This window comes from Dipodomys merriami, unplaced genomic scaffold (genome assembly GCF_024711535.1).
Source record: "Dipodomys merriami isolate MVZ:Mamm:240054 unplaced genomic scaffold, mDipMer1.0.p SCAF_6, whole genome shotgun sequence".
NCBI lineage: Eukaryota > Metazoa > Chordata > Mammalia > Rodentia > Heteromyidae > Dipodomys > Dipodomys merriami.
The window spans coordinates 44,327,097-44,350,653 of record NW_027206179.1 but is presented as its reverse complement, the minus strand read 5'-3'; the positions used below and the strand labels follow the sequence as shown (position 1 = coordinate 44,350,653).

Here is a 23,557-nt window from a genome sequence, read left to right as displayed (position 1 = left end):
GGCTTTATAGATGAGATAAAAAAAATCAACATCATATTTTGCACATGTATCCAGCAAAGTTAGAACATGTGAATAATTTAATTATCATTACCTTTGTAATTGTAAAGAAAGAAAGCATAACAAAAATTATTTCTTAACAAGTATTGTTAAAGATAAAAATTGAAATATAAATATTAATAGCCAAGGATTTTGTATGATTTTTATGATTATTTGTTTTGCATAGATTACAAAGTAACTGTTGTTACACAGTGATTACAAAGGAATTCTACTTCCATGTTGAATAATTATTTTTATTTTTATTTATTTTTTGGGGGGCAGTCATGGGGCCTGAATTCTGGGCCTGGGTGCTGTCACTCAGCTCTTTAGCTCAAGGCTAGGACTCTACCACTTGAGCCACAGTGCCACTTCCGGATTTTTTTCTTTTTGCTTATGGGGTGCTGAAGAATCGAACCCAGGGCTTCATGCATGCAAGGCAAGCACTCTACCAGTGAGCCACCTTCCCAGCCCTAATTATTTTTATTTGTAAATCTTTTATTTACAAATATTATTTAATGTGAATCTAGAAAAAGACAGTAGGAATAAACTATATTTGCATATAGAATATATATGTTTATAAACATTTGAACAAAATGCCTTTACACAAATTAACCAAATTAATACTTAAAACTCCATTTTATCCCAATTCTTAGATAAGTATTCTAAGACTCAAGCTTGAAGAATAAAATATCAGATATTTATATTTGAAATGAAAATTCTGAAATAGGTGTTTTTATCTGCTTATAGAGAGGCAAGATTTGTAATCTATGATTTTCAGATTAAACCTAATGTGAGTTCTAATCAAAAATAGAAAGCTTAAAGCAACTTGCCATAAGAAGTAAAAAATCAGTATTAATAGAGATTATTAAGCTTTACTTTATCTTATTTTTACTTATACAGATGGAAAACTAAGATATCTTGAAAAGAATGTTAATTACAAATATAAATAGCAGTATCTGTATTCATTTCAACCAGTTCCTAAGCCTTTCTCCGCCCTTTCTCCTGGTTTCCTTCAATTTACAAGTACTATTTTCTACATCATGTGATACTTAAACAAAAAAAAATGATAGTGATGGTAAAAAACTGTTGGTAATTATATCAAGGAGTAAGAATGAGGATAGTAAATAAAGAACCATTGGAAATTACCACATCCTAATGCAATGGATGCACTTTTTTCTTTTTTTTACTTGCTCATAAAAAAACACTGGAAAATACAGTAAATAGTACTTGCCCTTTGTACCCACAGGTACTGAGTGCTGTTCATTTATTTAATAGAACTTCCGGAAAGCTCTGCCTCCCCACTGCACTAGTGCTTGTAATCAAGTTAGTAATTAACCCTTTAAAAATAAATCCCATGCTACAACCAGATCCTTTATTTAACCAACTTCAATTTTGCCCCTGTTCTACTCAATGCCTTCTACTCGCTTGCCACAATCCACTACTATGCTAACATAGGACTATGCATTGGTTTAACATATGCCATTTGTGAATATTTACTTATATTACCTTCCCTCACCCCTTATCTACTTTAATCCAGACAAAGCCTGTCATTTTACCCACAAATGTCAGTGGAAGGATTACTTCTTTATATCTCTTTGGTATTCTTTTCAAAAGAAAATATTTTTATGAATAATTATTTCCTTGTGTTTCTTCTTCTTCCTCCTCCTCCTCCTCCTCCTCTTCCTTGTCTTCTTCTTCTTCTTCTTCTTCTTCTTCTTCTTCTTCTTCTTCTTCTTCTTCTTCTTCTTCTTCTTCTTCTTCTTCTTCTTCTTCTTCTTCTTCTTCTTCTTCTCCTTCTCCTCCTCCTCCTCCTCCTCCTCCTCCTCCTCCTCCTCCTCCTCCTCCTCCTCCTCCTCCTCCTCCTCCTCCTCCTCCTCCTCCTCCTCTCCTCCTCCTCCTCCCCCTCCTCCTCCTCCTCCTCTTCTTCCTCCTTTTCCTCCCCATCCCCTCCTCCTCCCCCACCTTTCTTCTGCTTGAAATAGGACTTAGTTTTTGTAACCCCTCTGTACAGTAATTTCACAATAAAAAATAAAATAAAATAAAGACTTTGTTTCTGACCAAGTTTCTGACCAAGTTTCCCCTCTTTTTTGTGCCTTATCTCTTTATCTTTAGTCATTAATACAGTTGCTATTGTCTTTCCATTTTTATGCATTTAAGGCATAGGTTTATTTGTCTATGGATACGAAGATGGACAATTAGCTTCTACTGGCAATCAGATAGCATTAACTTCCTTCCCTAGAAGACATGTCCATTGCAATTCCAACTTAGCTCGGGAAACTATGAAGAAATATATATATATATATATATATATATTAAAATTCTAAGATTCAGAAGTCCCAATATGACCCAAAGATGACATTTTACACCACAGTGATGTGGAGATTAATTATCTTTGTAAGGTGGCAAAGATTTTGCTGAACACTGAGCTGAAAAACAGAAATCACCTCATTTCTAGGCACACCAGTACAAATCACCATCTTTCATCTGTTCTCAGATACATTACATATCCTTTCCCAGAAATTGGTAGCTCTTCTGACTTATAAGTTTCTTAGGGACATGGTTCCATCCCTTCAAACATTCATCCCAAATTGCATGAGAAAAATTAGTATGATATTTCACAAATTCTCTAGAGTCTTTTTCTTCTTACAAAGAACATACGAGACCTTTTTGTGTTGTGTTTGTTCTAAGAATTGTAAATTTTACATTAAATACAAGCACAGTCTGCCTTTTGGAAGGGAATACATTCCATAGCCCCAGAATAAACCTGTGTGTTTTCCTGTTGATAGGAAACAGAACTGTGCCAAACAGTGAAGTAATGAATTAGAATCTGGCAGCTCTCCATGCCTGATACAATTTACTTCAAACTTCTGAAATCTACTGCTTCCAGAAAACCACTTGTGCCTAAGGCCTCTCTGTACCTTTCAGAGGAAAAAGAAAGGCCTAGCTAGACTTCTGATTTTCCTTCATTTGTGAAGGAACATACCTATATGTATATATATATATATATATATATATATATATACATATATATATGTATATATATATACATATATATATGAACAGCATATTTTCCATACTGAATCTGTGAATATTTCTTAAAATTTTATAAGTTTATTAAAAATTAGCATCTCATTTGTAGACCCAGAATATTTCTAAATCTTTTATCATATTGATTTCACTTGTACCTGACAGCCGTTAGCATCTCAAGAAAATGTTTGTACCTGTAAGATGCTAGACGCCCTTGTGGAAAGAATGTAACATCAACTTTGTTCAAAGGCGAATCTTGCTATATCCTTAAACAAAACAGTGTATCTTTCTTTTTCCAAACAAGATGAAAAGAATAAAGCCTTCATTCAATTGATGTGAAAAAGCATTAATTATTCATGCTACTTTAAAACTATATTTTAGTAGGGAGAATCTTTCAAAAAGTATGCTCAAGCAATGAGATGTACAAGATGTTATGTCAAAAAACGGACTTTACAACTTTGGCGCTGGGGAGATGGGGCGGGGCAGGGGGTGGGGGGGGACCGGATTGGAAGGGATGGGAAGGGGAAACAAAGGAGGAGGCAATAATACTTGATAACAAATGTACTCATTACCTTGCCCTGTAATTGTAACCCCTCTGTACAGTATTTTCACAATAAAAAAAAAAAAGAAAGAAGATTGAGGGAGATGAGAGTTTTATAGTTTTAATACCTAGGAAGAATAACTTTAGGGTTATAATTAGAGGCATGAGGCTTATATCTCAAAGGACAATCAATGTTTTCTTTCTAAAATGCTTGTAAGATGATCTATTTTCCTATACTAGTGTGTCACCCCTCCTTTGTAGCCAGTGTTCGACACACATATCAAACATGGGTTTGGAGGCAAACCTTCTTTTCTCCTTCTTGCTTGACCTATTCCTCAATAACTCAGTCTGGTTTTCTCCTTTTATGTTCTTCTCTGATAGAATTAATGTCTTCTCCTACATATGCATACGTGTGTGCACACACAAACACACATACAGAGCCTAATATTAATTAAAGTCTTTTATGGCACTTATTTATACATATTTTCTGCTTTTCCAATCATTAGCCTCTCAACCTATTAAAGTTTTGCAACTTTAGATCTTTAAAATACATTACCTATTGAAGGCCTTGCAGCTGAGTTGTTAGAAGTCATACAACATAAGCACATTTTTTAAAAGTCCATGTGCTATTTTTTTCCAACAAAAAGACTCCTATTTCTCTATGATCTGCAGTTGTTGGAGGATTCCCATTCACATAAATAATGCATTTTGTCTAATAAGCAATAATGAAAAATCATTTACCTGGAAATAACTGAATTGCCAAAGGAAATGATTTTGTCTGAATGACAAAAGTGATACCACTCTCCTTTGCCCTGAAGACCTGAGTATTAAACATGAATACAAAATGCATATCCACATATACTTTCACACCTTGCTCAAGGCATATGTTGTTTTATGCAACTAATTTAAGGAGAACTGGTGCCCCAAATTCAATATTAATGTAAAGGAGAAAAGAACAAAAATAATATTTAAAAAACAGAAATTTGAAATGGCAAAAATTCTCCTTGACATACATAAGACATAGAACACAAACAGGCAAAACAACCTATCATCTTATTACCTTTTGTAAGAAAAAGTTCTATTTTATTTTAGCAACTTATGCTTATTGATTTTTCCTTAAGTTCCCTTACCTTCTTGTTGGCTATATAGGTGTTTTGGGTTTGTTTTTTTTGGTCATTCCTGGGGCTTGAACTATGGGTTTGGTCACTGTCCCTGTGCTTTTTAGCTCAAGGCAAACACTCTACTGCCTGAGCCTCAGCGCCACATCTATTTTCAAGTGGTTTATTGGAGATAAGAGTCTCATGGACTTTCCTGCCCGGCTGGCTTTGAACTGCAATCCTCAGATCCTAGCCTCCTGAGTAGCTGAGAATACATGCATAAGCCACCAGTATCTGGTGGCTATATAGTTTTTTAAAGGAGTCTTGTATTCTATGCAGGTGTTTTCCTTTTTTGTAATTTATCGTCTCATCCCAGTTTATCAAGTTTGTTCCAGTTTATCACCAACTTGTCTTTATAAATTCACACTAGCTATTTTTCAGATGCAAACTGAAACTGTTTGGAAGTGAAAGTGATTGGCTAGGAGGCTTACTAGTTCCAACATCATTTTCAAATCATGTATGTTTTTTAAGAAATAGCTCAATGCTTAAGGCTTTTCTAATATTTTTAAATGTGTTAGAAGGTATTGGTGTAGTGATTACTTGAATTACCATATCAGGATTAGAGCATGACATAAACATGGTATGATTTCCAAATGAGAATTAGAGGTATAGAAACACAAACCTTGCTCATGTTTAAATTGGATACTAACCTTAAGTAGTAATTATCAAGCCATCGAAACCAAAAACTCTTTTATTTCCTATAATAATGTAAGACATGTCAATGCATGGTATGTTCCATTAGATTTTTTTTTCTTTCTTTTTTTTTTCCTAAAGCCATCCTCTCCTGAAATCCCAGAGGCAGTTTCCTTTTTGCCTCTGTATTTGCTGAGGAATTACTCACTGTTGACAGAAGCCAGATGCCCTCCAGGAAACATCTAGAATACTAAGAACTGCACAAAAAGGAGGGAAACATTTGACTCACTCTGAAATAACCAACATAAGGAAGCTATTTCATGAGAATCATAATTTTTAAAACGCAACATCAATTTCATTTGGCTGTTGCATATGTGGCTGAATTCTATCCACCCCCAAGCCTCAATTTACAAAGTAATATCACCAACATTACTAGGCCAGCCCTAGAGCTTTCAGCTTGCTCTTGTTCCTGCCTGCAACACTCAATGGACTGACCTTCAAAGAGTCAATATCAGCATATAGGTCTCAGCCTTTACTTTTATTAATAAGGTTTTTATTGTGAAAATACTGTACAGAGGGGTTACAATTACATGAGCAAGGTAATGAGAACATTTCTTATCAAGCATTGTTGCCTCCTCCTTTGTTTTCCATTACCATCCCTGCCATCCCATGCTCCCATCCCCATCCGCTGGCAAAGTTGTAAAGTTCTTTTTTTGACATAGCATCTTGTACATGTCATTGTTGCAATGGGTCCACCTGTATCCATATTTAAACAATTTGTTTTTTCCATTCCTCTCCCCAAACTATACCAACATCAAATACAATGAAAACCGGGGTAATACTGTTGGGGAGGGACATACAAAACAACAAAAAATAATCACCTTCCCAAAGTGGTTGAACAACTTTACCCTTCCACCAACAATGCAATAGGGTTCCCTTCTATCCACATCCCCTCCAGCATTAGAGTTCTTGATTTTAGCCATTCTAACTGGGGTGAGGTGGAATCTCAATGTTGTTTTGATTTGCATTTCTGTTATGATTAGTGAGGTTGAGCATTTCTTCATGTGTCTATTGTCCATCCTTCTTTGCTCTTCAGAGAAGTCTCTCTGTAAGACTTTAGACCACTTATTTATTGGACAGTTGTTTCTTTGAGCATTTGTTGTTGGGGGATTTAATTTTTTGAGTTCCATGTATATTTTAGATATGAGACACTTATCTATTGTCTGATTAGTGAAGATCTTCTCACAATCTGTGGGCTTTCAATTGATCTTGCTAGCTATGTCGTTTGCCATGCAGAAGCTCTGCAATTTCATGCAATCCCATTTGTCCAACCTTTATTTGATGTGAGGTGTGTTTTATGAAAAAGAGCAGCAAGCTAAACCCCAATCCAGTAGATGGAAAGAAATAATTAAAATTAAACCAGAAATAAACAAATTAGAATCCAAAAAAATCATAAAAAGAATCTACAAAACAAAGAGTTGGTTCTTCAAAAAAATTCACAAAATTGACAGACCCTTACCAAATCTTATCAGAAAAAGAAGAGAATACACCCAAACAAACTCAGAGATGAGAATGGAAACATCACCACAGAAACAATCAAGATTCAGATCATTATAAGGGAATAATCCTCAAACCTTTATGTTAATTAGTTTGAGAACCTGGAAGAAATTGACCTTTTCCTAGCAAATATCCACATGTTGAAACTCAACCAAGATAAGTTAAACCAACTTAACAGGCCCATATCAAGCATTGAAATAGAAACAGCAATAAGAGACCTCCCATCTAAGAAAAGCCCAGGACCAGATAGCTTTACAGTGGAATTCTACCAGGCCTTCAAAACAGAGCTCACACCAATACTCCTCCCACTCTTCAATGAAATTGAAAGAGAAAGTTCACTACTGAACTTATTCTATGAAGCCATGATAACCTTCATCCCAAAAGCAGAAAGAGAACTATAGACTCATTTCTTTGATAAAGATGAACATTGATGCAAAACTTCTCAACAAAATCTTGGCCAATCGACTTCAACAATTCATCCAAAAAAATTATACACCATGATCAAACAGGATACATTTCAGAGATGCAAAGCTGGTTCAATATACACAAATTAATATAATTCATCACATCAACAAGAGCAATTATAAGAACCACATGGTTATCTCAATAGATGGAGAAAAAGCATTTGACAAGATCCAACACCCCTTTATGATGAAGGCTCTAGAAAAACTAGGAATCCATGGAACATTCCTCAATAAAATAAAAGCTGTATATGACAAATCTACAGACAGCATTATACTTAATGCTGAAAAACTAAATCCATTTCCTCTTAACTCAGGTCTCAGCCTTAATAGTTCACCATCAAGGATTTTAGCCTATGTAAGGTATCATCATTGACTATCAATCTGTCACACATTTCCTCAGAGTGTTTAACACTTTCTGACAAATAAGTATAATGTTTTATCACTTGCATTTGATTTATTTTGTAAAATAAATAGGTTTTTTTCTTTACTGCTTTCCTATTACCTATATCAATGTTTGACAAGTATTTGGATAAATATTCAATGATTGAAGAAATGAATACATACATTTCTTCTTTGGCATTGTCAAGTGTTATTAACAGCATCCGCTTTATTGTCTTTTTGAGCTGTGGCTGGAGTTTTACTATTGGAATTTGAAGTCTAGGACTCATACTTGTCTGCTTGATGTATACTTCTAGCTTTGCTTTTTTGCTGATTATTTTGGAAACAGAATCTTGCAGGGCTTTTGTTGTTGTTGTTGTTGTTGCTACTGTTTTTTTTTTTCTTTTTTTCTCTCTCTCTTGCCTAGCTCCTGTATCAATTGCCTGAGGAGTTAGAATCATGGCTATGATTCACTGGCACACAAGTATTCTCTTTCTTTACTTTCAACTTGCTCCCACACTTGTATCTATTCTCTCTAGGATATTTATCGGATCTAACATTTATTTTATTTAAAATTTTCCTCTACTAAATAACTTTTTTTGACAGCTAGGCTTTCTTTCATTCATTTTTGAAACATTCACACTTTTAAAACATTGATTCATTAACTGATTAAATAGTCAAATGAATCATAATTTACAGTGTTGCAAATTCAATAATTAGCATTTCCCTTCCACTCAGTAGCTTATAAGCATTTAGTTGTCTGAAACTGTTTTGGATGTTACATATTGGAAGATGCTACCCTACAGTGTGGGTGAATTGTACTGAATCTCAAACTCATTCAAGATTATACAAAGATAAATATTTATAAATTCATATCATAGTGGGATTCATTTCTTCATTTTTAGCACAATCCTTTCAACCAGGATTTTGGCAGGAGAATAAGACAACACTCATCACAACCTGGGCCCAACATTAATTAAAACCAGAAAAATCCTAAAGCATCTGTGGTGAGCTTATATGCCAAAAGAAAAGAGCAGCTTTAAAAGTAAACTTCTAACAAAGGTAACTAAATGTCAGAATCTACATATTTTCCTAAAATAATATTAATTATATATATATTTTCTTTAACCTGTATAATTCATGCCTGGAATTCTAGTTTCTCAGGATGGAGGATGAGATTTGAGGATTGTAGTTTAAAGCAAAACTGGCCAAAAGTCTGTGAAAATCTTATCTCTAATTAACTACCAATAAGCCGGAAGCAGAGCTGTGGCTCAAGTGTTATAGTGCTAGCCTTGAGTAAAACCGTCAGAGAAAGTGCTCAGACTTTGATTTCAAGCCCCAGGACCTGAAAAAAATATATGTATCTATGTCATATCTACAAAGATATAAACATAAATACAGATTTAGACCCAGATAAATATATATATATATATATATATATATATATATATATATATATATATGGAGAGTTCTTCATTAGATCCCAGGAAAAGTCTCTTTACATTTATATAAAATGGTATCTCTAGACATCCAGATACTTCTGCGGACTAAGTTTTATTTATAGATATTAATGCGTAGTATAAGACCAAAGTAAGTAAATATACAGTCCCCTTGATTTTGCTTCATACAATATAATCTATTCTTTTAAATCTCTGTTTGGTTCTGGACATAGTTGGCTTATAGATTTATGTAGCTTGGCAAACAGAGGACAAGAGCTATTCTGGCTTTTATCTTTAGTTTATTTTTAACCTAATGAAAGAAATGCTCTAAATCATGGATCTTGATCAGACTCCGTGTGAACAGTTATGTTCTCCCAAAAATGTATTTCTTGAAGACAAGTTCCCCCAGTGGGATGGTATTTAGAAGCTGGGCCTTTGGAAGACAAATGTTTTATGAGATTGAGGTGATGGTTAAAGGAAGAAATGTTCTTAAAATAATATCCAACAAATGAGAATCACTTTTCTATCTTCCTCTCCTTCTTCTTGTTCTTTTTTCCATATTCTCTCTCTTCGCCTCTCCTTTGCTTACTTCCTCCTCATTCTCCCCCATTCTCCTCTCTTGGTATCCCTGTCACCCTCCTTCCTGGTCTTCTTCTCTGCCAGTCAGTATGCAGTGGAGAAATAGTCATTGTCCATAAAAATGCATAGAATATTTCCTCTAGACAACAGTTTGTCTGGCACCTTGATCTTAAACAGCCCAGACACTACAGGGCCTTCTAGAGGGTTGTTTGTTTGTACCTATTTAATTTTGTAAACATTGAATAACTTGAAAAAGACATATAAACTAATATTGAAAAATTACTCTATTAAAATTATGCAATATCAAAGTATATTATTCTATCCATAGCTAATGAGCCTGACACTGGACAGGGTTCCCTGGTTTTCATCTTCAAAGAAACTCGGAAAACAAGTTTATTATCATTTTTATCACACGACTAAAAATCATTGGAAGAAAGGTAGAGCTTAAGTATGAAGAATGCTAGAGAGGATGGTGACATTATTTATTATCCATCTAAGGCTGGGATTCGTGACCTGAGTCACCAGACTACCTCATAATGGAAAACATCTCTTCTTCTAGTGTTGAGGAGCATTCCTTTGGATAATTGGCTCACATTGTGTGGAGACAAACAAACCAAGTCAAGAAACAGGTTCAAATGGATTTTAAGGGGAAAGGTTTATTGCTGAATGTGTAGACTTGGAAATGACACCACTGTGGTGTCATATGTCTGGCACATTGCTGATAGGTTGGGTCCCTCATGTTATTTGCTTACATGACTAGAATGTTTAAAGAGAGCTAGAGCCAGACATGATGATTTAGCCTACTTTGGAGACAAAGATACTGTTGGAACCCTCCCAGCTACCTAGAAGCTGAGGCAGGAGGATTGCTTATGACATATAGTTCAAGACCAATGAAAATCACATGATGATAGTATTTCCAACAAATAATTAAGTAACTTAATTAAACAATAAATTAATTGGTTGAGATTTTAGGCTTCAAGTAGGAAATTTTGAGAATCAGGAAAACCAAATTGGGTTCTAGAAATGAAAACAAACCTTTTATTTATTTGTTTATTTACTTACTCAATGTTGGTGGTACAAGGATTTGAATTCAGGGCATGGCACTTGTTAGGGAGGCTCTCAATCATGTCTAGCCACTCCCACAGCTCCATTTTACCTCACTTATTTTTAAGATAAGAGTCTCATCTATTTTCCTAGACCACTATGCTTACTGCCTCTTGTAACTGCCCCTCCTACTTAAGGTTTCCCATGTATCTGGTATAATAGGAATGAATTACTGGACCTAGTCTGACAATAAAACAAAAAAAAACCATAATATTAAAAAACATATAGTATTTGAGATTTTAAATTCATTCAAATTATTTCATTAAAAGCTTTGAGAAAACCAAGAAATATAACTAAAGGGACATCTGGTGATTTTTTTTTCTAACCTAACAAATGGTTGCATACTTACTCAGAGAACTGATTCATTAAGTAACAGACTTAAGCAAAAAAAGTTCAGGGGTGTGGGGGGATTCAGCTGGACATTGAAAAAATAAAAAATAGTAACAGTTAATATGAAAAAAATACTAAGGCAAGGAAATGACTAAATTACTTTGCTAACATATAATTTTTTCTAATCATTCTTTTCCATTTTTTCTGTTTTAACAAGCATATCTTTCTTCTTTCTCTTTTACTTTTCTTTTCTTTTTATTTTTCTTTTTTTCCTTTGGAGCTACTTGGATTTGAACTCAAAGGTTTGTGATTTCTGGGCAAGTAATGGAGCACATGAGCAACACCTTTAGTCCTTTATTTAATGTCATCTGTTTTTATCTGAGGATGGACTTCAACTCTGATCTCATATTACAGGCACTAACAAGAACTGCCAGCTTATTTGCTGAGATGGGGGATTTTGCTAATGCTGTGCCCAAACTGTCTGTAAACTATTATCTTAATAATTACTACCTCCAGGACAGCTTGTACTTTATTGTGGACATAAGCCACCAAAACTGTCCATTTGTTTTCTTCATTCATTTTTACTACTCCTATTATTTTTGACACAGTTACCAGGATTATCAGGAATCCTTTGCAACTATACAAATAAACCCTTTATCAGATATTGTTTAATACTACTTCAATTCTTAAAGTACTCCAAGTCACAGATATTCAGGAGAGATTCCTGAGATAAGCAGATCTACCATCTGGAAAATTCAATCTCCTCTGAAAATTGTGATTAATTTATTTTCAGCCTTGTAGATTTCAAACTCGTAAGTCATTATCCAGGAAGACAAAATACAACTATAACATGTAGCCCAAGAATTTTGTCAGTTCCTTTTCTTGCTGTGGAAAACCCTCTTCATAATTCAGTTTTGATTAAAAATTCAGTCTTAGGTGGCCTGATGCTATTCTGAAAATGGATGATTTGAGTACTGTGTTTAGGACAGTATCCAGGCTGTGGCAGTCTTCAGGCCACTGTGTTTTAATTAGATTTAATTTGGCTCTTCACCTGAAGCATCCATGGTTGCTGGAAACACAAGCATCACTTGCTAGAACTCATGAGAAGAGGAAGCCTTAGTGAACAAGTGTCCTACTGAGTTAGATTCCCACTTTTATTCTAAACATTCATGCAGCACTGAGTACAATTCAATTCTCACACCTTTTGACTTAACGTGGTTATGAGCTACTTTGTGAGGCATTTATACCATTTTGCAAATCACTTAGCTATGTTAAATATCTTTGAAATCCAAATACCATGGGAAATTTTTATTTTAAATTTCAGATAATCCATTTGCAACAAAGGTAGTAAATGAGGTAGAGAGAGAGAGATTTGTGGGAATTATACATCGTGGGGTGTGATTTTATCACACTCACAGCTGACAGCACAATTAATGGAATGAAATGATTGGGCAATATGAGTATCTAGAGGAAACTATTTTGAATTCCCTTCCTGATCACAGAAAGTCTCAGAATTGTTAGACAATTTTCTTTCATTTTACTCTGGCTATAAATTTCTGTTCAAATACAAGGAAACTCTCAGAGAAACAAAGCATATGCAAGCAGACAATCCTTACTGTTAATGAAATTCCTCTGTGAGTATTGCAATCAATAACAGTATAATCTGTGTTTATAAATAAAAGTATGTCTTCAGAAGAGTGTAGGGCAGTGATGAATTATTCAGAATTTCTGCTTTGCTGCTGTGCGGCTTTTTCCCTGCTTACAGCTCTTCAGTGACAGAAACACCTGGCTTAGTGCCCTCTGACTCCAGCCTCCTCTGAATAGCAAAAATGTCTTTCTTCCTTCCCCTACTGGATATAATTTTATCCAGAAACCCATTGCTCCTTTAGCTTATCTGAGGTAAGCTCCAAAGAGAGCCACTGAGCTCAAGAGTAATAAGTTACTTTCAGCAGGTCACAGACCCATGTTCATAGCTGCTGACTAGCACTGGCTATTAGCAGTGCATGGAAGACCAGGACCTCATGAACACTTGCATTCCCAGGGACTGTCAGCCTGGGTTAATGTGAGAAGGGAGTGAGAAATCAGTATTTAATAAGGGAGAATCATAGAAAAGGAGGAGAGTTCCCTGTGCTAAATTGTAATTTGTGCCTCTTCCCATTAGTTTCAGGACAAAAGATGTTATAATAATAGAACAATATAATCCCTGTGAGGGTTATAAAGAGTTCTGCCCTTCTCTGGACTTAGTAAAGTGATAATGGTGACATCCAATGGGCAATCAACAGGGCTTGGGAATTGGAGAGGGCCAAACCTTATTAGCGTGCCTAATCCAGAGGCTAAGTACTTTATTTAAGTCAGCCTTCTTAAATGACCCTAGGAGTCAAGGTTTTTTGCCACATCTTCTGGGAAGCAATTATCAAGCCAATAATTTTTAGTGTTATTAATATTTTATATTGAGACCAAATTTCCCTTGGCTTTATTCCTCCACTTATTAATACTTATTGGCCTAGATAGCTATCGTAAATAATGTACATGTACAGAAAACTAACATTTGTAGATTGTAACATATGATCAACGCTAGAGGATAGATTATCCCTCCATTTTTGTATTGAATTACAGTTATTTCTTCTAAAATGAAAGTATTTTAAAATACACATTACCAAGCCAGTGACTTATATGTATAAACCTAGCTACTTAGGAGGCTAAGATCTGAAAATTGTGGGTCAAACAGTCCAGTCAGGCAACTCATTGATACTGTTTTCTCCTATTATCTACAGAAAAGCAAAAAGTGGAGCTGTGGTTCATATGGTAGACTGCCAGCCTTGAACAAAAAACAAACAAACAAACAAAAACAGGTCAAAAGCACCACTCAGTCCCCAAGTTCAAGCCCCAGTGCTAGCAAAACAACAATAACAACAATATTAATAATAGTAATAATAATAACTACTAAACTTTAAATTATCTGGCTCTCTGAAAGTTTATCTCAAAAATTTTAGTTACAATATTTTGGTTGGTGTGCATGAACTAGATATATTACCATGAAGACTTTGTCATAAAATAATCTTATGTAAGTACATCTTTTATGCCATGTAGCAAAGACAGCCAGCAGTGTTAACTCCAAGTCGCTAACTCCGACAGCACAGAGCCATCATCAAAAGCTTTCCCTATCAGATCACCAGAAGACATTCTTTACAGAAGGTCAGCAGATTCTGACCTAGTTCCTGGCCTGCAGGAGTCTGGATCAGAAAATAAAATTGGCTATACTTCAATATGTTCTTCCAAAGCTCCTAAGTGAGGGGAGAGGATGAGGTGCTTTTGAGCCTTTGACATCTTTCCATCAGAGGGGAAAGAACACCAATCAGGAACCCCCAGACATTACTATTTCAGTCACAAAGTATTGAGGAAAAAAAAAAAAAGATGGTCAAGTATACAAAGCCTGTCAAATATGTAACTGCACTTCAGTGAAATAAAAAAAAAATCTTTGAATTTAAGCTATTAAAAGGGAAAATCTTCCTCAACTATGTCATTAAACTTAGCAGCAAGATTTGGAAAAGTTATGGAAAAAAGAAGGACAAAGTCTCTTGCATGTACTATTGAAGTCCTCTATTTGCTATCAACTTGGTCGTCATTTACACCATGATGCTGAGTATTTAAGACAATTAATTAGATAGCTACACTTTTAAGTTTGGTTATCAACCCAGGAAGGAACTTAACTCCTGACTTATTACTGTTCTATTACTGTAGCAACTTCATGTGCATGTATGAGAATCAAAAGGAATCCTATATAAAGAAGCACACACAGATCCTGCAAGTTCTGATAAATAAAATGAGAGAGGAAAGACTATTGATTAAAGACTACAAAGACTCCAAATTTCCACAAAAGTATCAGTAAATTGTAAAGACAAATCAGACTACACTCAAATGTAATATGCAGTAAGGAAAATGTCTATGAAACCATATTTGAAAAAAAATGTTTTTAACAGTGCTTTCAAATGTTCTACCAAGCATTTTTCAATTGTTTAAAAATTGTATATGTTCTACATTGCTATCTTAAATTTGATTTAATGTTACTATAGTTCCAAGAATGTAAAGTTCCAAAATTGGAACTAAAAGTCTTCTGTGCAAGAAAGGAACTACCCAACAGTGAGGGAAATTGTGCACATGACACAGGTGAAGACTCAGACTATTTAAGGAACTCAAAGACTCAACCTCAAGAACACCTGATTCATCAGATTTTTTTAATGGGTATAACTAGACATTTCTCAAAAGAAAACATCCAAATGGTCAACTAGTACCTACAAAATCTTAAACCAATAATCATTAGAGAAACATCAAAATCATAATGAGAAATCAATTCTCTCCAGTTAGAATAATTACTATTAAATTAACTCTCTCCAGATAGAATAATTACTATCAAAACCACAAACATAACTGTTAGCAAACAAGTGGATAAAAAGGTCTTCTATATTTTGTTGTTCAAAATGAACATAGAAGAGACATTTCTACCATTTTTATTGTTACACTGTTATTTAAACCCAAGAAAATGGCCTAAATAGCTACTAAACCCTGAATGATTAAATAAAACATCAGATGTAATGGAATACTACAAAGCAAGAAAAGAACCAAAGTTGTATTATGTGTGGCAACTTCAATGGAGCTACAGGTTATTACTCTAAAGGAGCTAAGCCACAAAGAAATGTAAGTACTGCATCATAATACCACTTATACATAGATTAATAAAAGACTTGATCCTATAAAAGTTGAGAAGGATGAAAATGGATATTTGAAGGTAGAGAGAGTGCCAGGGAAGGAGGGATGGAGAAAAGTTGATCAATAGGTATGAAGTTATAGTCAGAAAGAACAAGTAAGCCCTGGTTCTATTGCAGAGTAAGCTGTTAATAGATAATAATGTTATAGTTATATTTCAAAAGAACTAGAAGAAAAATTTTGAGTGTTTCTTAGCAAAAAGAAACAATAAATGTTTTGAAGAGATAGAGATGCTTATTCTGATGTGAACATTACACAATGTATACATGTGTCAAAACATCATGCAATATCTCATAAATATGTATTATGTTTATGTGTCAATTAAAGAGATAAATTTAAAAATAAAATAAAATACCACTGAAGTTTTGCTATGAGAATGTCACATCAAAAACATTAAAACCTCTAAATACAAATCATTTTAGATCTTATTTTATCTTTTACTAAGGCATTCTGACAGCAATTACAATTTCTGGTTTTACTTATACATAAGCCAAAAAAGCAGACCAAGAGAAATGTTTATTTTTAATTCTGAAACTTGCTGTGTCAAGTAACTGAATTTAAAGACTGCATAATATTTAGTAAAGATATATAGTCACTTCTAACTTTGTAGAAAGATGTCCAAAATAAACAATTGGTCAAGAAAGCATTAAGAAACCACATCTTTCTCAACAATTAAAAAAAATGGCATGCCAGCTACAGGAATTTTGAAGTAAAGGACAAAAGACTTATTTTTTCATAAGTCCATTTTTCCTTTTAATATAATATTTTAAAAAAACTTATTTGAAAATTGGAAGGATTTAGTTGTTATTGTTTTTGGCTTTACTGGGGGTTGTACTTCCTTGTTCAGTTTGTTTGGTCGGCTTACCACCCAAATTATGCCTCCACTATTGATTTTGGCTGGTTACTTTTAAAAGACAAACATAGTTTTCTGCCCATATGGCTTCAACCCTTGTTCCTTTATCTCTCAGCTTCCTGAGTAGGTAGATTACTAATCTGAGCCATTAACAAACTCGTGGCTCATGCCAATAACCATAGCTACTCAGGAGGCTAAGATCTGGCGACTGCAGTTTGAAACCAACCCAGGCAGGAAAGTCTATGAAACTCTTACTGCCAATTAACCACCAAAATAAAACCAGCAAGAAGAAGTGTGGTTCAATTGGTAGAGAGTTAGCCTTGAGCAAAAAACTCAGAAACAGCACTCAGGCCATGAGTTAAAGCCCAAGAATTGGTACATGAGTGCTGGATCTCTCTCTCGCTCTCTCTCTCTCTCACACACACACACACACACATGTATGTATATGTGTGTATATGATTAAACTATCAGCCAATCATAAAAAGAGTAAATCATTTCATCTTCAGGAAAATGAATGTACTTTCAGATTGTACAAGTTTAGTCATGGTCAAAATCCCAAATATTGTAAATTTCCCCTCATATGAGGAGTCTAGACTTAAAATGATGATGATGGAGATAATGATGATGATGGTGATGATGATCATGATGATGGGACATACACATGACTACTTGTCTGAGGAAATCTGTGGGAACTGAGAAGGGAAAAGAGAAGTTGTAGCTATAGAGGATCATGTATGTGATGCACACACACGCACACATATATGAATGCTGTATAATACAACTCAAAGAGTATATTACAGAGAAATAAACATGTTCAAAGTAGACAAAATATACAATGAAATTTTGGTATGACTAAAATCTATTCATAAAAATAAAGAAATAAATTAAAAATAAAGAAAACAAAGGTTTCAATCTTCTGTAATCTAGATACTGCCAAATGCCTATTCACTTAAACATGATTCTGCCATCATGCAGCTCTGTTTTCTGCTTGCCCTTTTACTTATTTAATAAACATTTAATATTTCTACCTCTTTTTAGCTAACAGAGATATTTCACTTACTGTTTTCAGATACATACACACCTGATGCAGAGAATCAGCCAGTTAGTAGACATATTACTGTTATTAACCCTCAATGCTGGCTTCATGTTGGGCCAGCCAGTTCCCACAACCCTTGCAGTCTATCAGCACTCTCCTCTACTCCCTTTCCCTCATCACTTCCCATCTCTATGAAGCCTCAGCTTGGATTCATCCTCCTTGGGCAGTCGATCATTATATGTCTTCCTTTGTCTCATCTTTGGGCCTTGTGTCATCCATAAACACTCTTACATAGTGACTCTTCTCCATTCCATCTTTTGCATTACTATATCACTTACAAATAAGAAAGAATGATCATATAAATTAATTAATTCACCTATTGACTATGCATCTGTATGAAAACCCCCTATAATGGAGACTCCATACTTCTTAGTGACAACAGCATCCCCAGGCTCTGAAACAGAGATATAGTAAAGAAAAGATGTCTGAGAATGTGAAATGAAAAACAAAACATGATGGAAGAAATTAATTAAAAAGTCAAGCAAAACAAGTTTTACTGTTTAAAAATTAAAAGTGATAGTTATTTTGATGTTGTTTATTTTTCCTCACTAACTTTTCATTAGTCAATTATGATGGAAGAGCTTGAACTAGTTAAGTGACAAACTGCAACATGGTTATACATTGTATGACTACTTAAAGATAATAAAAAGAATGAAAGTACCTAAAAATACAGAACTACTTGTATCAAGTGAAGTCATACACATTGCTTTATCTCCTGAATTAGAATTAGGAATTTTAGACTGCATTGTATTATGTTTAGCTGTGTCTTTTTATTCAGTGTCACACTATTACAAATATAGTAGAAGAAATGCAGCTATTATTTAGAATAAAAATGTTAATACAATAAAATAATACACAGTTAATAAGGAAAACCCATGTACATGGCAAACTACACTTGCCTTCCTTAAAGGGGATAGCTTTGTCATTATTTCTATTATCTGAAAAGCCCTTTTTCTTCAGTAAACCAACACTGAACAGGACCTTGTATGGCCTTGATAGTCACACAAGTTTAGAGTAAACTGAACAGCAAGGTTCTTATCAGGTCATGCTTTGACAAGAGTAGTTTTTGATAGTAGTGATTACCTTCTGATATCATGACTCTGAAATGAATTTCTACATTTCAAATCACTCAGAGCAAGGGATAAGGTCACTATGGATAAGAATCCTATAAAACTAAAATTAAGATCATTTTTTCTTTGTCTTGTTTATATACTTTTACCACAAAAGTAAAGAAACCAACTAGATGGTTTCCAAAAATTACTTAGAATTGTTAAGATCTCAGTTTCCTCTTATTTCAAAGAGAGGAAAATAACCATATTCATATCAAAACAGTTGTACTATTCACAATGTTAATAGTAAAATTAATAAGGTCAGTTTCTGACTTTGATAAGTGCTATGGAACTCTCTAGTGTATAAAATCAAGTTCTTTGTTTTGTAAGAAGAAAGCTATTCTTCATCAAGCTTTCACTTATCCCTGCAGAGACTTTTGATGTGGCCTTCTGACTCACTTGCTTTAAGTCAATATCTTTTTCTTTATGAGTGTTAACATTCCCCTGTGGCAGAAAAATCAACATTTGAGTCACTTGCTTTAAATAATGGTCTGAGGTCCAGCTTTGGAATCTATCCATTTTGAGTTTGGTTTAATCAGTCTTTTAAAACTACTGAAAGTCTTTCCATTTCCTAACAAATGGGGCGATGTCATTCTTTCTGATGGAGGCATAGAAATCCATTGTATATATATACCATATTTTCTTGATCCATTCATCTACTGAGGGGTATCTGGGTTGGTACCATATCTTAGCTATGGTAAATAATGCTGCAATAAACATATTTGTGCTGGTAGCTTTAGTGTGGTCTTGTGATCATTTGGGTAAATGCCCAAAAGTGAGATTGCTGAGTCATAGGGGAGCTCTATGTAGAGTCTTTTGAGGAACCTCCATACTGCTTTCCAAAGTGGTTGAACAAGTTTACATTCCCACCAACAATGCAGTAGGGTTCCCTTCTGTCCACATCCCCTCCAGCGTCTGTTATTAGATTTCTTGATTCTAGCCATTCTAACTGGGGTGAGGTGGTATCTCAATGTTGTTTTGATTTGTATTCCTTTTATGGCTAGGAAGGGTGAGCATTTCTTCATGTGTCTATTGGCCATCCTTCTTTCCTCTTCAGAGAAGTTTCTCTTTAAGTCTTTAGCCCAATTTTTTATTGGGCAGTTGTTTCTTTGAGGATTTGTTGTTGGGGAATTTAATTTTTTGAGTTCCAGGTATACTTTAGATGTGAGACCCTTGTCCGTTCTACGGCTAGTGAAGATCTTCTCCCAGTCCGTGGGCTTTCTATTGATTTTACTAGCTATGTCCTTTGCTATGCAGAAGCTTTGAAATTTCATGCAATCCCATCTGTACAACCTGTCTTTGATTTCTTGTTTCTGGGTCCCTATTAAGAAGTATATGTCCATTCTATCTAAGTAGACAGATTTCCCCCATTAATTCATGATTTAACAATAGTAGATATTGATAGTAGTTATTGTGCTATGATGATACTTAAGTCATATTAGCTGTCTAGAATTATTATAATGATATCATATCCTGGCAATAACAAGATTAATATACAAAAGGGGTTTCAAGTCACCTGACATTTTCAGAAACAAAGTTTCCCTTGTAGCCTGGCGTCGGTGGCTCACACCTGTAATCCTAGCTACTCAGGAGGCTGAGATCTGAGGATTGTGGTTCAAAGCCAGCCCAGGCAGGAAAGTCCGTGAGACTCTTATCTCCAATAAAAACCACTAGAAAACCAGAAGTGGCACTGTGGCTCAAGAAGTAGAGTGCTGGCCTTGAGCTGAAGAGCGCAGGGACAGCGCCCAAGCCCACCACAACTAACAAAGAAAAAAAAATTTCCCATTTGAGAAATGGAAAATTTTGTTTTCTGAAGCTTGAGATCAGATCCCCACTATTTCAAGAGAAAGCAAAATGTTTGCTTTATAGTGATAGATAATAAAGCCTCCTATTAAATATCACAAGTGAAATCCTGGGAGAGAAGAAAACATACTGAGCAAGGGAGTAAGGTTAGAGATCACTTACCTAGAAAATCGCTTGTCATCCAAGAACTGATGGAAATACATATTCACAGGTGTAACAAGTTACCACAAAACCTTTCTTCTTGCACCCTCCTTGTAATGTAAGATGGATGACTCGGAAATGACTTTAATTCAAACCCTCTACCAAATCTCTGCATCATATTACCAACTTATATTGCCATCATTCAAGAACATTGATGCCAAAGCTGATATTGAATATTCATTACCACAAGAAAACAAATAAGGAAAAAGAGGAAATGTGGAGAGTAAAATAGTTTCATACAAAGAATACTAAAAAGAAAAAAAAAGTTCTTAAAAGGGTACTAAGAATGCCCTCATCTACCCCCCCCCCCCGCAATTAGTTCTTTGCTTAAAGACTTACATGGGTCTTTTTCTGATATATCACTGACAATGTAAAGCTATAACACTGGCGATCTGTCCATCTCCCAGAACCTCGGGAGTGGTTTTCTATACCCCCAAACACATGCAAAAGCAGCATCCTTTTACATTCCTGTTTCTCATTAACACCACTTACTACATAATTGGTTTTGCTCCTTTATTGGCTAGTTTCTCATTCTGAATGATACATTCTTTAGTTTATTCAGAAGTATCAGTGTCATAGCCTTGCAAAGCTCCCATTTAATTTTATTTATATTCTTTTGCAAAGTTCCATTTGGTATTTGAATTCAATGCCTCATTAGGAAAATATAAACCTTAGTCATGACTTAGAAAATACATCCTTAAAGAAACAGTAACATAAAAAATCAGGTTACAGGAAGTAATTGTCTGTTAATGAATGGGAAAGTAAGTGTTTTTCTAGCACAGAAGGATGCATTTCACATTAAGTTTCAACAAATGTTTGCTGAAGCTTTCCTAAAAATCAGGTAAACTGTGGAAAAAAGAATGTTTCTATACCAGTATAGCAATGGCTGTCCAGAAAAAAATGACAAAAGTATAAAAAATACTGTCTGATTTGTAAGACCGAAACATACTTTTCAAGAGATTGGCCCTTAGTAATCAAACTTCTGCAATATAACATTACAATGGTATATTAAAATAATAGAGATTAACCTGGAATATACTTAGCAAGAGGAGGAAATGAGAACAATGGGAATGATTGAGATGTGACATGAAATGACATGAAGAGAAATAAAGTCACAAAGCCACAGATACTATCAAAGAGTGATGTCAACAAACTTGCCTAAACAAACCTAGCCTAAAGGAATAAACTTATAATAACTCTAGAATACCTAAATTTGCTTTCTATAAATTGATTGTGCAATCTTGCCGAGATAATTTTTGCAGTTTACATGCTACTGTACCAAGTAGAATTCCAACAATGAATATATTGAATTAATTATACTCTTTTTTAAATTAACTTTTTAAAACTATGCTTAAAAATCAAAATGCCACAAAATTTAATGCACTTTTCCTCATTGTGTATAGACTAGCATAAATATATACCAGTTGGGTTGAATTTTAAAATAAGACATTTCCAGCTTATAATGGGACTTGAGCCTGAACACTTGTCATTCTGAGCCCATGCTTTGAATGGACTCTAAACTGTCACCAACCACTACTCCTCTCTCTCTCTCTCTCTCTCTCTCTCTCTCTCTCTATATATATATATATATATATATATATATATATATATATATATATGTTTCAGATGTGAAACTGGGAGATTTGAATGAAGCCACTGAGTAATCTCATTTAAACCATCAGTAACTAGACCCATTCAAAACTATGCATATGTTTTCTGTGATTTTGCTGTACCTTCATTTTCTCAGACATTTCTACCAACAGTTTAAATGGTGCTGTGCAAGAACATAGAGACCCGAGTATTCATCCCATAGGATTCAATCCTGCTTTGATGATTTATTGATTTGATAATCTTACACCTTACTGGAAACCACTGGACATGAATTTTCTTCTCTGTAAAGTAGTAGAAGTAATATTTTCTTATAAACTTGGAAATTATTGAAGTAAATAAAATCATCTACATAAACCCCCTGATCGTGTGAGGGGTGCATTAAAAACTCTCAATAAAGACAATAGTGACGTTTATTCCACCTAAGGACTTTGCAATTAGGCATATCTGCATTTTATTAGCTTCTCTAAATACGTGCAAGTTTTCAAAACTCTAAGGAATATAATAGAGGACAATATAATAGAGATGTGAGAAATGTAGTCAAAACTTAAGAACACAACTCACTCCATTTATCATATAAAATGAGATTTTTGAACCTCAGCTCCTTATCTGCAAATTGGAACTAATAGGATTGTGGAGCCTAAATCCACACAAATGTGTGCTAACCTATCAGACAAAAAATTAAAAAAAAAACAAAAAACAAAAACTCAGAAAGCATCATTTTCCCTTACAGTGAGTTCACCTCTCCTGCCCTTCAAATCTCAAGTGAATGTCAATAACTCTTATTTTTGGTATTCTCACTGCCTCCTCTGACAGAAGTTTTGAAAGCAGCACGTGCTGACTCCATGTAGGCCAACATTCTCAACTCAGTTCCACAG

The 23,557-nt window shown here is 34.6% G+C and overlaps 1 protein-coding gene across 8 annotated transcripts in view; it reads right to left on the bottom strand.

Annotated features, from left to right (window-relative positions):
- Pcdh9 (protocadherin 9) overlaps positions 1-23,557 on the bottom strand; it is an 869,105-nt gene that overhangs the window by 791,731 nt on the left and 53,817 nt on the right. The window lies entirely within an intron of this gene.